The sequence below is a fragment of the Anas acuta genome, chromosome 8, assembly GCF_963932015.1.
Source record: "Anas acuta chromosome 8, bAnaAcu1.1, whole genome shotgun sequence".
Lineage (NCBI taxonomy): Eukaryota > Metazoa > Chordata > Aves > Anseriformes > Anatidae > Anas > Anas acuta.
In genome coordinates, this window is record NC_088986.1 from 29,987,399 (window position 1) to 29,999,518 (window position 12,120).

Sequence of the window (12,120 nt, forward strand, 5' to 3'; positions counted from 1 at the left end):
CTGAAAGAAAAAAAAAAATAAAAGAAAAAAAAAAAAGAATATACAAAATGCTTAGTTTTGCTGAGAACAAAAATGCATTATGCATTTGACAGGGAACAATATGAAAGCAAATAATTTCCAGAAAGTGCCTGGACAGAATTTGTTGGTTTCACTGGAGAGCCCTGTAGGTATCACTACCTGGTGCAAACTGCATATCTCAGTAATGATTTTGAAGGACATGAGATATACAGAAATTTCATTTTAATACATTTTGCATTTGAACCTAGCTGTATTCTGGAATCACACAGAATAGGGCAGACATTCTGGTAGTGCCACCTACAGTTAACTTTGTCTTTTTTAAAAGCCTGCATTGTATAAACTATAGATTTGATGGATTTATACAGTTTAGCTTGTGATTGTCCATTCCAGGTGTCTGTGTCATACAGGAACTGATTTCAGTTAGGATAGAGTGTGTTGTTTTGCCCATGAAAAGAAAATAAACATGCTCAAAAGACAATTCCCATGCTCATTTCTGTTTGTAGTTTTCAGATGTGCTTGCATGTTTTGGCCATAGTTTGAAATTTGTTTTGGTTCAGAAGCATGCCTAAATGTGAACTTGGAAGTCACTGAGAAAATTTCATTTGCATGAGGTACCAGGAGAGATTTTCTAGAGTTTGGTCATTAAATTTTTACAAGTCCAATGTCTGTTTCCCTTCGCGAGTAAAACAAAAGAAATTTGAACTGAGTTTGCATATTCAAGGACTTGATTGGCTAAATCTGATTTCTGAGTGCTTGATTTCCCATCTTGCTACTTTTTGTGGAGAGGAGGGAGAAGCAGAGTGGGAGTCATGATTGTATGCTCTAAAATCAACACATACTATTCAGTTTATCTACTTGGAGAGCTCTTCATTCATCCTCACTGCCCCAGCTAAATATGAACCTTTTCAGAATGGGAGGTATGGTTGGATAACTAAACTATTAACTTTCTAAACCTATGAGCAAGGAGACACTACAGAGCTGTAGTTGTGCCAAGGCAACTGAGGACACATTTCAGTTGAAGCTTTATCATAACAGTACTGTCAGGCCAAGTGCATGGGACTATATTATTCTTTTCTGTGATCAAAATGATGTCCATCTATTCCATGGTATAGATTTACTTAATGAAAATAATCTGGATGCTTTTCATGGTCAGTGCTCATTTTCCAAAGTTGTGATTAAAGATGGGATAGAAGCAACTTATAAAAACCCTCCAGGACTACACTAGCAAAAGGGTAACGGTTGTTATCTTTTTTTTTTTTTTTTTTCAAAAGTGTATTTAACAACAAACAGCTATAGAGGTCATTTTTATAAGTATATGAAGCAATTTGCACCCTTCATAGCATAACTCAGTAGTTTGGATTGTCTCCACACTCCACATGAGATTACTGCATGGTATAGTAGAAGGGGTACAGTTTGGCCAGGGAGAGCTCTGAAGATTTCACATGGGAGCTGAAATAGGCTCATTTCAAGAATGCTTTTTTTCTGTTTTGTTTTGTCTTTTTGTTTGTTTGTTTTGGCATGTGTTATTTCTAGCTTTCACTGGGTGGAATAATATATGCATGTGAAGCTGCTTAGATGTGTAGTCAGTAGGGAGCTGTCTGGCTACATGAGTTTTTACATATCTTTCAGCTATTGTAAAATCACAGAACCAAATGTAAAATCTGAGCACTCAGGGCTATGGTGTGGATTTGTGACTCTCCTTGGAGGACATAAGATCCATAAAGCAAGAATATTGCATTATATATACATACATGTTTGTATAGTAATGGTATTTCTCTCTTCCCCATAAAATATAGATACTCTTTTGAATGTTTAATATATACTACTCTCACTTATATATATTAGTGGTTTTTTAACTGTCTTACTAAAAAAGGAGAGCTAACAAAAGAACCTAGCTCTTTAGACAAATAAGTGAATAAAACAAGTCATCTTCAGAAGGCCAAATCTGGATGTTCTTCCTCAAAGTTGGCTAAGATAAATTATAGTAGTTTAATGTGTACTTTGTCAAAGCAATGAGGGAGGATGAACCAGGTAAAATAATATGCGCTAGGAGATTTATCAGTAGCCCTTGAGGGTCTTTTACATGTGGGGGCCCTGGAGGACCTATCGTAACAAAAGTGCTAGGCAATTTTTTTTATTTTTATTTTTTTATTTTTTTTTTTTTTTTACCTCCAGAGCTAAAGTCAAATATATAGGTACTGTGGGGAACAGAGGGCTCAGGTATGTTCTAGAAAAAAAACAACACTCAGTATCTAGAAGGTAGGTTACAAGACTTTGAGAGATATAGCAGCGCTCCTGTTTGTACAGTGAAGCAGGTTTTCTTAAATCTTTTTGATAGCATAATCCACATCTTCATAGGAAAATTTTTTAGGGATTAGGTCCATCTTCATGCCTAAGCACATCAAATCCTCAGGAAACTACAGAAATTACTGAGATTAAAATAATGGTGGAAAAACATGCACATGTGTATTTTTACTATTTTTAATGTCTAAAATGTTCTGCTTTTTTGCCCCCCCCCCCCCCTTTTTTTTTTTTTTTGAAAAGAAAAAAAAGGTAAAAGAAAGGTTAATTACACTGCCTACTTTTTCTCTTCGTTTCAATTCCTGTGGTGTGCCTAAGGGGAGTGTAGAAATCTGGGAACACTGATACACTGATTTTGTTTTTTCCTAACCTGTTTTGTTAGCTACTTTCAAACACTTTCCCTGTAAATTCTAAAAATTCCAGATTTATCTGAGTAACATATATAAAGAATCAGAATGGTTGTTTCTCTTATACTGAATTACAGTTCTCAGCTTTTATTTGATTTTAATTCCAAGTCATTAGTGCAGACACTCTGGCGCCTAAACAGCATAGCTAGCCAGAGGGTAATATTAAGAGGCATCTGTAACGCTGCCAATAAGTTACTTAAAGCTGGTTCTGTATAAAATGTCAATTATATTTACTAATGCTGATTAATGATAATAAAGTCGAGGTTTGTGTTCTTTCAAAATAATCTGCAACTGTGTAAAAGTTTGATATCATGAAAAATTGTAATAGAATTTCTGTCGTTTGGCTAAACAGCGCTAATGCGTGGATTTTCCTTGCATCAGATAACATTAGTGTGCAAAACATTTAATAGTAAGCATGAAAACAACATGGTGAACAAAAGATTATAAAAACAAATGACAGCATCTCTTTTCTACTATAGTCTATTACTGCAGTAATCATAGTAGAAAATTATAAAAATAGCAAATCAATTGAATATCTCACATTTCAGCGTCTAACTTGTATTTGTAGTGCACTTTTTGCCTCATTTAAAGACGCTTTACGTTTTTTTGGCTAATCCTAAAAGGTGATATTAAACATACAGCACCATTACTATGAAGTGAAATCTACAAATTTCAGCGTTTGCCTTTTGGTTTTGGTCCAAAAGTCAACAATTCCCTCCAGCTGTTCTGGTAAGAATAAATAAATAGTTGAATTGAGTCACTAATCTGGGGTTTATTTTGCATTCCTGCTATGTTTTGTGTCATTCTCTGTTGTACAGAGGAAACCCCTGGTCTACTACTTGCTACTATTAGTTGACTAGACAGGTGATATCCAAATACTTTGAAAATATCACTGAGGCTGTATAGACAAATGGGGACTGAAAATCAACATCGAGAAAAAGAGAAGAGCATCCTACAGTGCTGGAGAGCTAGTAAGAATGATGTCAGACGAGGAGCTAGAAAATAGGCAAGGTGTTGTGCCAGATGTTACAGCAAGAGCAATGGCCACAAATTACAGGGTGCACATTTCAGGTTGGGAATCAGGAAAAAAAAAAAAATCGCTAAGAAAGTGACGCAACACAGGCGTGTGTTGTCCAGCAGGGCTGTATAATCACCATCTCTGGAATTTTCAGGGCTCAGGCAGGCAAAGCCATGGCCAACCCCATCTGTTGCTGACATTAGTCCTGCTCAGAGCACAGCTGGGACTAACTGATCTTGAGAAATCCTTTCAAACCAACATTTACGTGATTCTGTTGCTTCACCATAACAAATTTCTACCCAGAGGTATTGCATTGTTTATACCAGCAATAGGGATTGAGTAGTGGATAAAGGAATTAACAAATACTTGTTCACTTGGGGTGAGATGTTCAGTGTGAAAGGGAGATCTCAAGCTGAAAGCAATACCTCAGTTACATTTCCAAAGCACAGAGGATCTTCCTATACTTTTTGAAAAACATGTCATAGTCAAAGATCTCAGCCTAAGTGCAAGAGCACTTTTTTTTTTTTATGCTATAAGCAAATACTTTAAAAGTTAATAACATCCTGGCTTATAAATATTTATCATTAATTAGTTATATGTTCTAAACTCCAGTATATAAAATATCTTAGCTTATCTCAGCATTTAAGCTTTAGTTTTGAGGGATTAATTACTTTTTCTAGCTTATATTGAAGGAGACATGTATTTCTCTTGCGAGCACTGAAATCCAGATCCTGGTTGTTTAAATATTCAGATCATATGTAAAATGAACTTTGCAGTTCTTTTCTCACCTATATTTTCATTCTGTTTAAACTCTGCTTGTTACAGCCTCTGCTACAGGTTATGTTCATGTTCGTTGCCTGCAACCAGGGCATAAGTTTCATATAAGCCCATGTTACCTCATTCAGAAGAAGATGACTCTGTTAAAAAGAAAAAGCAAACAAACAAACTGGTTATTCTGGAAAGATGAAAACTAGCTGCATGGCACAATTAAATTTGCTCTGCTGTACCTCGGAAATAGGAAAGATGAGGCTGTTCTTAATTGAAGTGCACAACATAGCATGATAATTCACTGTTGCTCTGCCAGCAAGGAGCTTGAAGTATTTTATATAAATGATGCCCCAAACACAATTTGATTATATCTGTGTTCATGTGGCATTTTACTATCACCCTACAATAATGTGCTGGTTAAGTATAATTCATTGAGTCCTGCAGGCAGAATTAGTTCTCTCTCTCTTCTTTTGTATCTCTTACTGCAATAAATTAACGCAAAGTACAGCAGGCTGGTGTTGTGCTGTGCAACAACAGCAGTGGCAATGTTGTCCCCTCAAATCTGGTATAATCCAAGTGTAGTTACTGTTGGTGTTTGCGGTGGAGTTTTGGGATTTATGTCTCATTCTCCTGAGTTCGCTACTTTCATCCTTTCTGGATGGGGTCTTAAGAAAATAAGGCCTAGCTGATCTCACTGCCTTTACGTCTTTCAGTCCCCTCTATTGCTTTGCGGAATGTTTCAGCTAAGTGACCTGTTTCAATCAAAATTCTCACAGAGAGATGAAACTCTTTCAAAGATACTGAATTTCTGTAAGTTTCTTCAAACCAGACAGCTGGGTAGAAAAGGCAAATTGCTGCCTAACTGATGGGTGTGAACAGTAGCCGTAACAGTCCAGATGAGGGAAAAGCTCAGTCAGAAACACAGGAGATTCAATCACAAGGCACAGACTCCACAGAAATGGGGATTCCTTAGTTGAGGCACTGATGGCATTCACTGGTTGCTCTCCCCAACCTGTTCATAAGTCTTACACGTTGCCTCAGAGAACAAAGGCACACCAAGCCCAAATGATCTTTTGGAATACATTGACCTGAAGTTGCACCAGAGGAGATTTAAGTTGGATATTAGGGAAAAAAAATAAAATAAAAATCTTCATCGAAAGACTGTGTAGCATTGGAACAGGCTACCCAGGGAAGCTGTTGACTCACCATCCCTGCAGGTATTCAAAACACGTGTAGATGTAGGGCGTAGAGTTTAGTGGTTTAGGGTTTAGATTTGGCAGTATCAGGTTAATGGTTGGATTTGATGATTTTAGAAATCTTTTCCAACCTAAAAGATTCTATGATTCTATGAATTTGCTGCAGATCCAGAGGAGCACCTGGTGCACTGCAGAAACATGGAATATTTGGCATTGTGTCACAGAGAGTATTTTGAATGGAGAAAGGCAGCTGCTAATTATTTTGTTCAACTCATGCAAACCTATGCATAGTTTAAATGGATTTCTTCCATGTCTTTAATTCCGTATGTCCTTTTTGTGCTCATGTGTTCTACTTTTTGTAGCACATAAAAGGAGACAATACATAATAATGAAGTACAACAGTTAATTGGTATTTTGTCTCAAGAATTCTGTTTTTCATATGCTCAAGAAGAAATGAATTAAGATGCAAAGTTTAATAAATTCATCATCAGAACACTATTCTGTAATTTTATATTGCAGTTTGACAGCATTTAATCCACCGTTATTGCTTTGAAGGATTTTTAATTGAATTACTCAAAACACAAAACAAAAAATAAAAGAGGGATTATAAATAGGACAGTAATGGTAACAGCACTACTGCCTGGTTGAAACTTTTTACTGACATGGTATGTACAGCTGTTAAAAAGGTTTTAAATACTTTTTATGTATAGTGACTTTTTATTTTTATGTAGAAAGTATTCTCTGCAGAATCAGTTTTTCTTAGAAAATGTAAAAGTGATTCTGTTATCTTGAAATTCATGAAGGTATGGAAGAAAGTTAGGGATAACCTTATGTTCATTCTAACTGTGATGGAAGCATTTCAGCTGGAGTTCACATTGTGGATGACGAATGTCATAAAGAAGGTGAGTTCAGCCAAAATACAAGTGAACTACCACTGTTTAAAAAGGAAGCAAAAAGACTTGGCCAGTTTTAATGGCATTTCAATACCCTAACTATGACAGAGTATATAGTGAGTGCCTTCTAGAAGGATGAAAAAGAGTGATTTTCTTAAAGACCAAATGGCAACCTGTACTTATTCCTGAAAATTTATTTTAATGCACTGAGAAGCTTTCACAAAAAGAAAATGTAGAAAACTCAGGCAAGCATATTTCTGTTGTCTACATGGTCAAATGTTTTGGTTTACTGATTCTGTGGACTGCTTTGCCTTTAGATATGTGGTTGCTACATAACATACTGCATTTGTTCATTCTTCTCATGCTCAGTAAACAGGATTTATTTTGAAGGAAAGCATGAGCAACAAGTATCCATGTTCAGGTAAAATAGAACAATTTCAGATTGTTCATCTTAGCATACAATAAAAGTTAACTACACAGTGCACATTAATAGCTTTTCCTTTCTGTGCTTTCAGTTTTATGTTACCATTTGATAAAGGTAGTTAACAAAGTCTCCTCACTGCCTACAGGAGAATTATCAGGATTAGGCTCAACTTCCAAAATTTTGCCTCACTTTCTAGTAAAGTTGGTCAATGTACTGGAAGGCTAACTACAGTAGATCAAATCTGAATAAAGGCCTATATAATGATTATTTTAATAGCCAGTGGGAAATCCTCAAAGTATAGGTTTTAAATTCCTTAATTTGTTTGTTTCAAAGATTTATGGATTTCTCGAGTATCTGGTATTTTCTGCCTCTTTATTATAGGAAAGGGACCAAAAGCTTACCTACTTGACCACAAGAAAAAGCAGCTCTCGTATATTCAAGCTCTGTGCTTTAAAAATTTTTCATGTATGACGTAAACTTAATCAAAGCTTTATGCCTTCTATGAGGTAACCTCTGCATGAACTAAGGAACTGAAATATTGTTTAATCACACTCTGTACTGCTTTTTTACAGTGATACGAGAAACAGTACCTTGGTTGGATAAAACAACCAAGATAAAGTATTTTGTTCTTTCATAGGTAAAAAGGCATTTATATTAGTCAACACTTAAATATACCACTGCTGATGATAAATAAATCTTCCTAGTTAGTATCTCCAAGACATTTATAAAAGGTAAATATGCTCTTTCACATTTTTCACTTGGAAGGTTTAGGCCCAATTGGTATCGGAACAAAATGATTTGCTGATTTGAATTGGCAGTCTGTGCTTCACCCTTTCAGGCCAACTATTATTAACCTTTATTCTAACAACCAAAGAAAATAATGGTTGTGTCTGAGTCCTTTAATGTTGCATAAAAATCAATAGCTGTAAATAGTGATTCCTACAGTTTTAACTGGCCTATCTCAATTAAACATAGAGGGCTTTTCCTATGACATACCAATGACATTTTTTAAAAAAATGCCTAGTAAGGCATTTTAAAGGTAGAATTTTCTAACAATGGTGTTTCTTCTGGTTGTTTAGATTAACATTTTAAATTAAAAAAAAAAAAAAGGAATGATGAAAAACATTATGGTTCAATGACCTACTTAGAGAACTCAATTTCAAAATAAATTTTGTTGTCTTTCTCTTACTGGTGGGGAGAAATTAAAAAGCTTTTATGTGATCTGAAAAAGCGAGTAATTGCAAAGGTGACTATATAAAGACAGCCACAAACATTTCAAGTCTTAGTTGTACTTGATCTTGACATCCCTCTTATCATTGCTGTAACCTCCCAACACAAGTCTGTATTTTGTACTTTTGTGTACTGGTCAATCAAAAATTTCCAGCTCATTTTTGACCTTGCCTTCACGTTGGTTATCCTTTCAGTCCTTAAGTGCTACATTATGAAAGGAGGAGTGTGGGAGTACCGTGCTGTTAATAAGTAATCCAAAGTGGATCTCCCACACAGCACTTTGATAAATGTATTCTTGAGTTTGGATACTGACCTATGTTAATACGGGATGCTATTAGATGAGATATGTTAAAAACTTAGTACAGTCTTCTGTGGGTGGGTTTGGAGGTTTTTTGTTTTTTGTTTTTTCCTTTAACATGCTGTTAAGCATTGTTCGTTTGTACAGCTCCAGTAGTGTACTAAAATAGGGAAATAAGGAAATGCTGTATCGACTTAGTGTTCTCATTTTCTTCATTTGGAATAGAGTGAGGTGATCAAAGGCTATTTGTACTACACTTTTAACATTTTCAAATATTCTAACTGAAGAGCTAAGGAAGTAAGAAAGAGTGATTGTGATATCAAATGAGGGTAAGAAAAAGCAAGATTTAGATCTACTAAAATTTAACCTTATTTTGAAATTCTGATTCTATCAGAACCTTTTATGAACCTTTTGAAATTTATTTGGTTGATCCTGTTAAATTTAAAGCTGTCCTTTTTTTTCATGCACATCAAATTTCTTTTAAAATTTTCAAAGTAGCCTGTGCAATGTACGAACCACAGTAGTGTCATAGTTTCATGTTGGCTGATGTTATCTCTGCTAGTATAGTCTGAGTATCAGAGCTTTGCCTTCTTTGCTCATTCATAACTAAAGCCTGGACCTAATCTTGAATGACTTGATTTTGTGAAGGAATCTCCAAGTGGAACTTGTAATAATATAATAACTGATCTGAAGAGCAGTTGCTCAAATCATGACACCATGCTTGCAGCTCTACTTAAAGCTCTACTTAAAGTAATAAAGTCCTAGTATAAAAGAATTCATGACTTTTTTAGTTCTTAAAATATACAACAGAAATTTAAAAAAAATAATATATATATACATATAGGATCAAGTTGCCAGACTGTTGCTTGGATTTTTTTCTTTGTCTAAAACAACTAAAAATTAAATCTTTACTCCCTAAAAAATATATAATATAACATATGGAATATGTAGCAAATAATAAAGATAAAATAAAAACTCTAGAAATACAAATAAATATAAAAATGGAGTGTTTACATGGACTTCAAATGGTAATGTTTTTGCCTAAATAAAAAGTCCATAACTATAAGAGATAATGCGGTCTGTAAAAACTAAAGGTAATTTTCCAAGTCTTAGTTCTACATCTGAATCTGTAGTATTTTGTAAACAAAAGCATGTGTATTTCCTTAGTATTACATGCTTATTTATTGAAGTCATGTGATATGTCTGAAGTTTAAAGATTTTTTTAAAAGAGAATACTTACTACATGGAAAAAAACAAAAATGCATACATTTACCTCATAGACTTATTTTTTAAATATATATATATTTATTTTTTTAATGAAAAGAGCATTTTAAAGTATGTAAGAGGATACAAAATAGGTATGATCTTGAATTAAAGCAGCAAGCAGTAGTCACAGTACAGATCATTGCTATGGTAGTTCAGCAAAATGGTGACTTTGTAGACTATGCTTAATTCTTCTCATATTAATCACTGATCTTTTAGAAATTCTCCCTCCAAAACAAACAAACAAGCAAACAAACAAAAACAGCAACAACAAAACACTTATAGCCCCTCTTCACTTTGAAAAGACCTCTTGTTAATTAAAAACACTGAAGGCCTGAACTGGAACAAAACATTTTGAATGGAACAAAATAGGTCTTTATATATTTTTGAATTTATATCCTGAATATGATTTTCCAGTACCATCTTATTAAAGGTATCTAATGAGATTTTGAAGTTTGTGGGGTTTTTTTTGTTTGTTTGTTTTTGTTTTTTGCTAAACTGATGGAACAGTTCACACAAGTAAATAAAATTGTAAAATAATATATATGTAGATTAAATTAAAACTATACAACTGAAGTGACCTATTGTCTCATAAGTTCAAAATGAGTTGCACAAAAAGTTGCTATTGTCATGAAATCTGACAAAACGCTGTGCTCCCAGCTGTTTTCTGTTTTTACTCATTGTGAGCAAATAGTGAAATATTAACTTGTTCCAAAACCTACTGAAATTAGTTAAAATACTTCTATTACCTTTGTTGTACCTTTGGATCTCACACCAAAAGGCAATACAGGACTGACCAAAAAGAAGTCCCAAATTCAAATGACATTATCTAAAAGTTCATTTTATGGCATTGGCTCCACATTATCATATCCAGTATTATATAATCTAGCCAGAAGGACATCAGCTCTTGTCCAGAAGCTACCTTTGTGTGGAGTTGATTATGCTGACCGAAAGCCTTTGAAGTCATTTAGACATTTTTGGAAATTTTTCCTAATATATATAGATAGGTTCACATACAACTGTGAAAACTGTTATTCCTGCCTTAGGTTAAACTGCCTCATTTCTTTGTTTTTGACAGCTGTGGTCAATAGATGTTGACCAAAAGCTGTCAAATTTCTTGAGAAATGAAACATTTTTTTTCCTCAGATGAGAAGTAGAGAGTTATTTGTCTTCTGTCCTGGGAAATCCTTCCCATTAAATTGACAGGCTTTAAACAAATTGTTAGCTTTAATTGTTTGAAATAGGACAAATGCACAAACTAAAGTGCCCCTTCTAGGATGAAAGAAGACAGTAAAATTAACCAGGATTAGAAAACTGTATAGAAACGGTGTCTCTTTTGCTCTAGTGATTGACTGCAATTCTGTATTTAGGTACCACAGATATTTTGGGTAGATTTAGAGATAGGCAATTTTATGAAGGCAGTATTGGACATCTCACAGGAGGAGGGAAAAAGAAATCTTTGCTCAACATCATGTGGGAAAGATTGATAATAATATGGAAAAAAAATATATAAGCTAAAGATACTAACTTACAGTGCTTTAAGCTGAAATTCTAACACTTCTACTTTTCCAACACTTTTGAAGGAATGTGAAAAGAGTAGCTCTTCACACAGCTAAGTTTTGTTTTATTTTGTTTTATTTTATTTTATTATACATTCTGGTTTCCTAATGGATTTCTGGCTCTGTGTTTGATCTGGAAAGAAATATGATAGACACCTATAAAAAGTATTTTGAGTAACAGCATATCAGATTAACAAGTCTTAGGACATCTGTGGGATCTCTGTAAAAGATGCATATCCAGACCTACATCTTGAGACACTGGAGTGGATTGAATGGGTGAGAAATCTATAGAAATGATTGTTACTCCCTCTCTAAAGCTGTTCAGAACCTATCTTGCCCGTGCCTGCCCACCCTGCAGGTTGTGGCAGGAAGAGCCACTGTAATGTTCACAAGGAAAATGTAGCATGGCCTGGAAGAAACCTGTTAGCTGCAGATGGTGAAGGATTCTTTTCTCCTTTTTCAGAGGGTGCATGTGAGGCCTGGTAGGCTCTCAGATAGCACTGTGGCTGAGGATAGGTTTAACCCATTCCTTCCAGGCTATTGTTGAATTAAATACTTGTGGTGGTTTTACTCGGGTGGGTGGCCAAGCACCACCACAGCCGCTCTCTCACTCCCCCTCCTCAAAGAGGAATGGGGAGAAAATACAATGAAAAGTGTTCAAGGGTTGAGATAAGGACAAGGAGATCACACAGTAATTACAGTGACAGGCAAAACAGACTCAGCATAGGGAGACAGTAAGATTTAT

General features: G+C 34.8%; 1 protein-coding gene across 2 annotated transcripts in view; it reads left to right on the forward strand.

The window, feature by feature from the left end:
• DPYD (dihydropyrimidine dehydrogenase) overlaps positions 1–12,120 on the forward strand; it is a 355,462-nt gene that overhangs the window by 249,300 nt on the left and 94,042 nt on the right. The window lies entirely within an intron of this gene.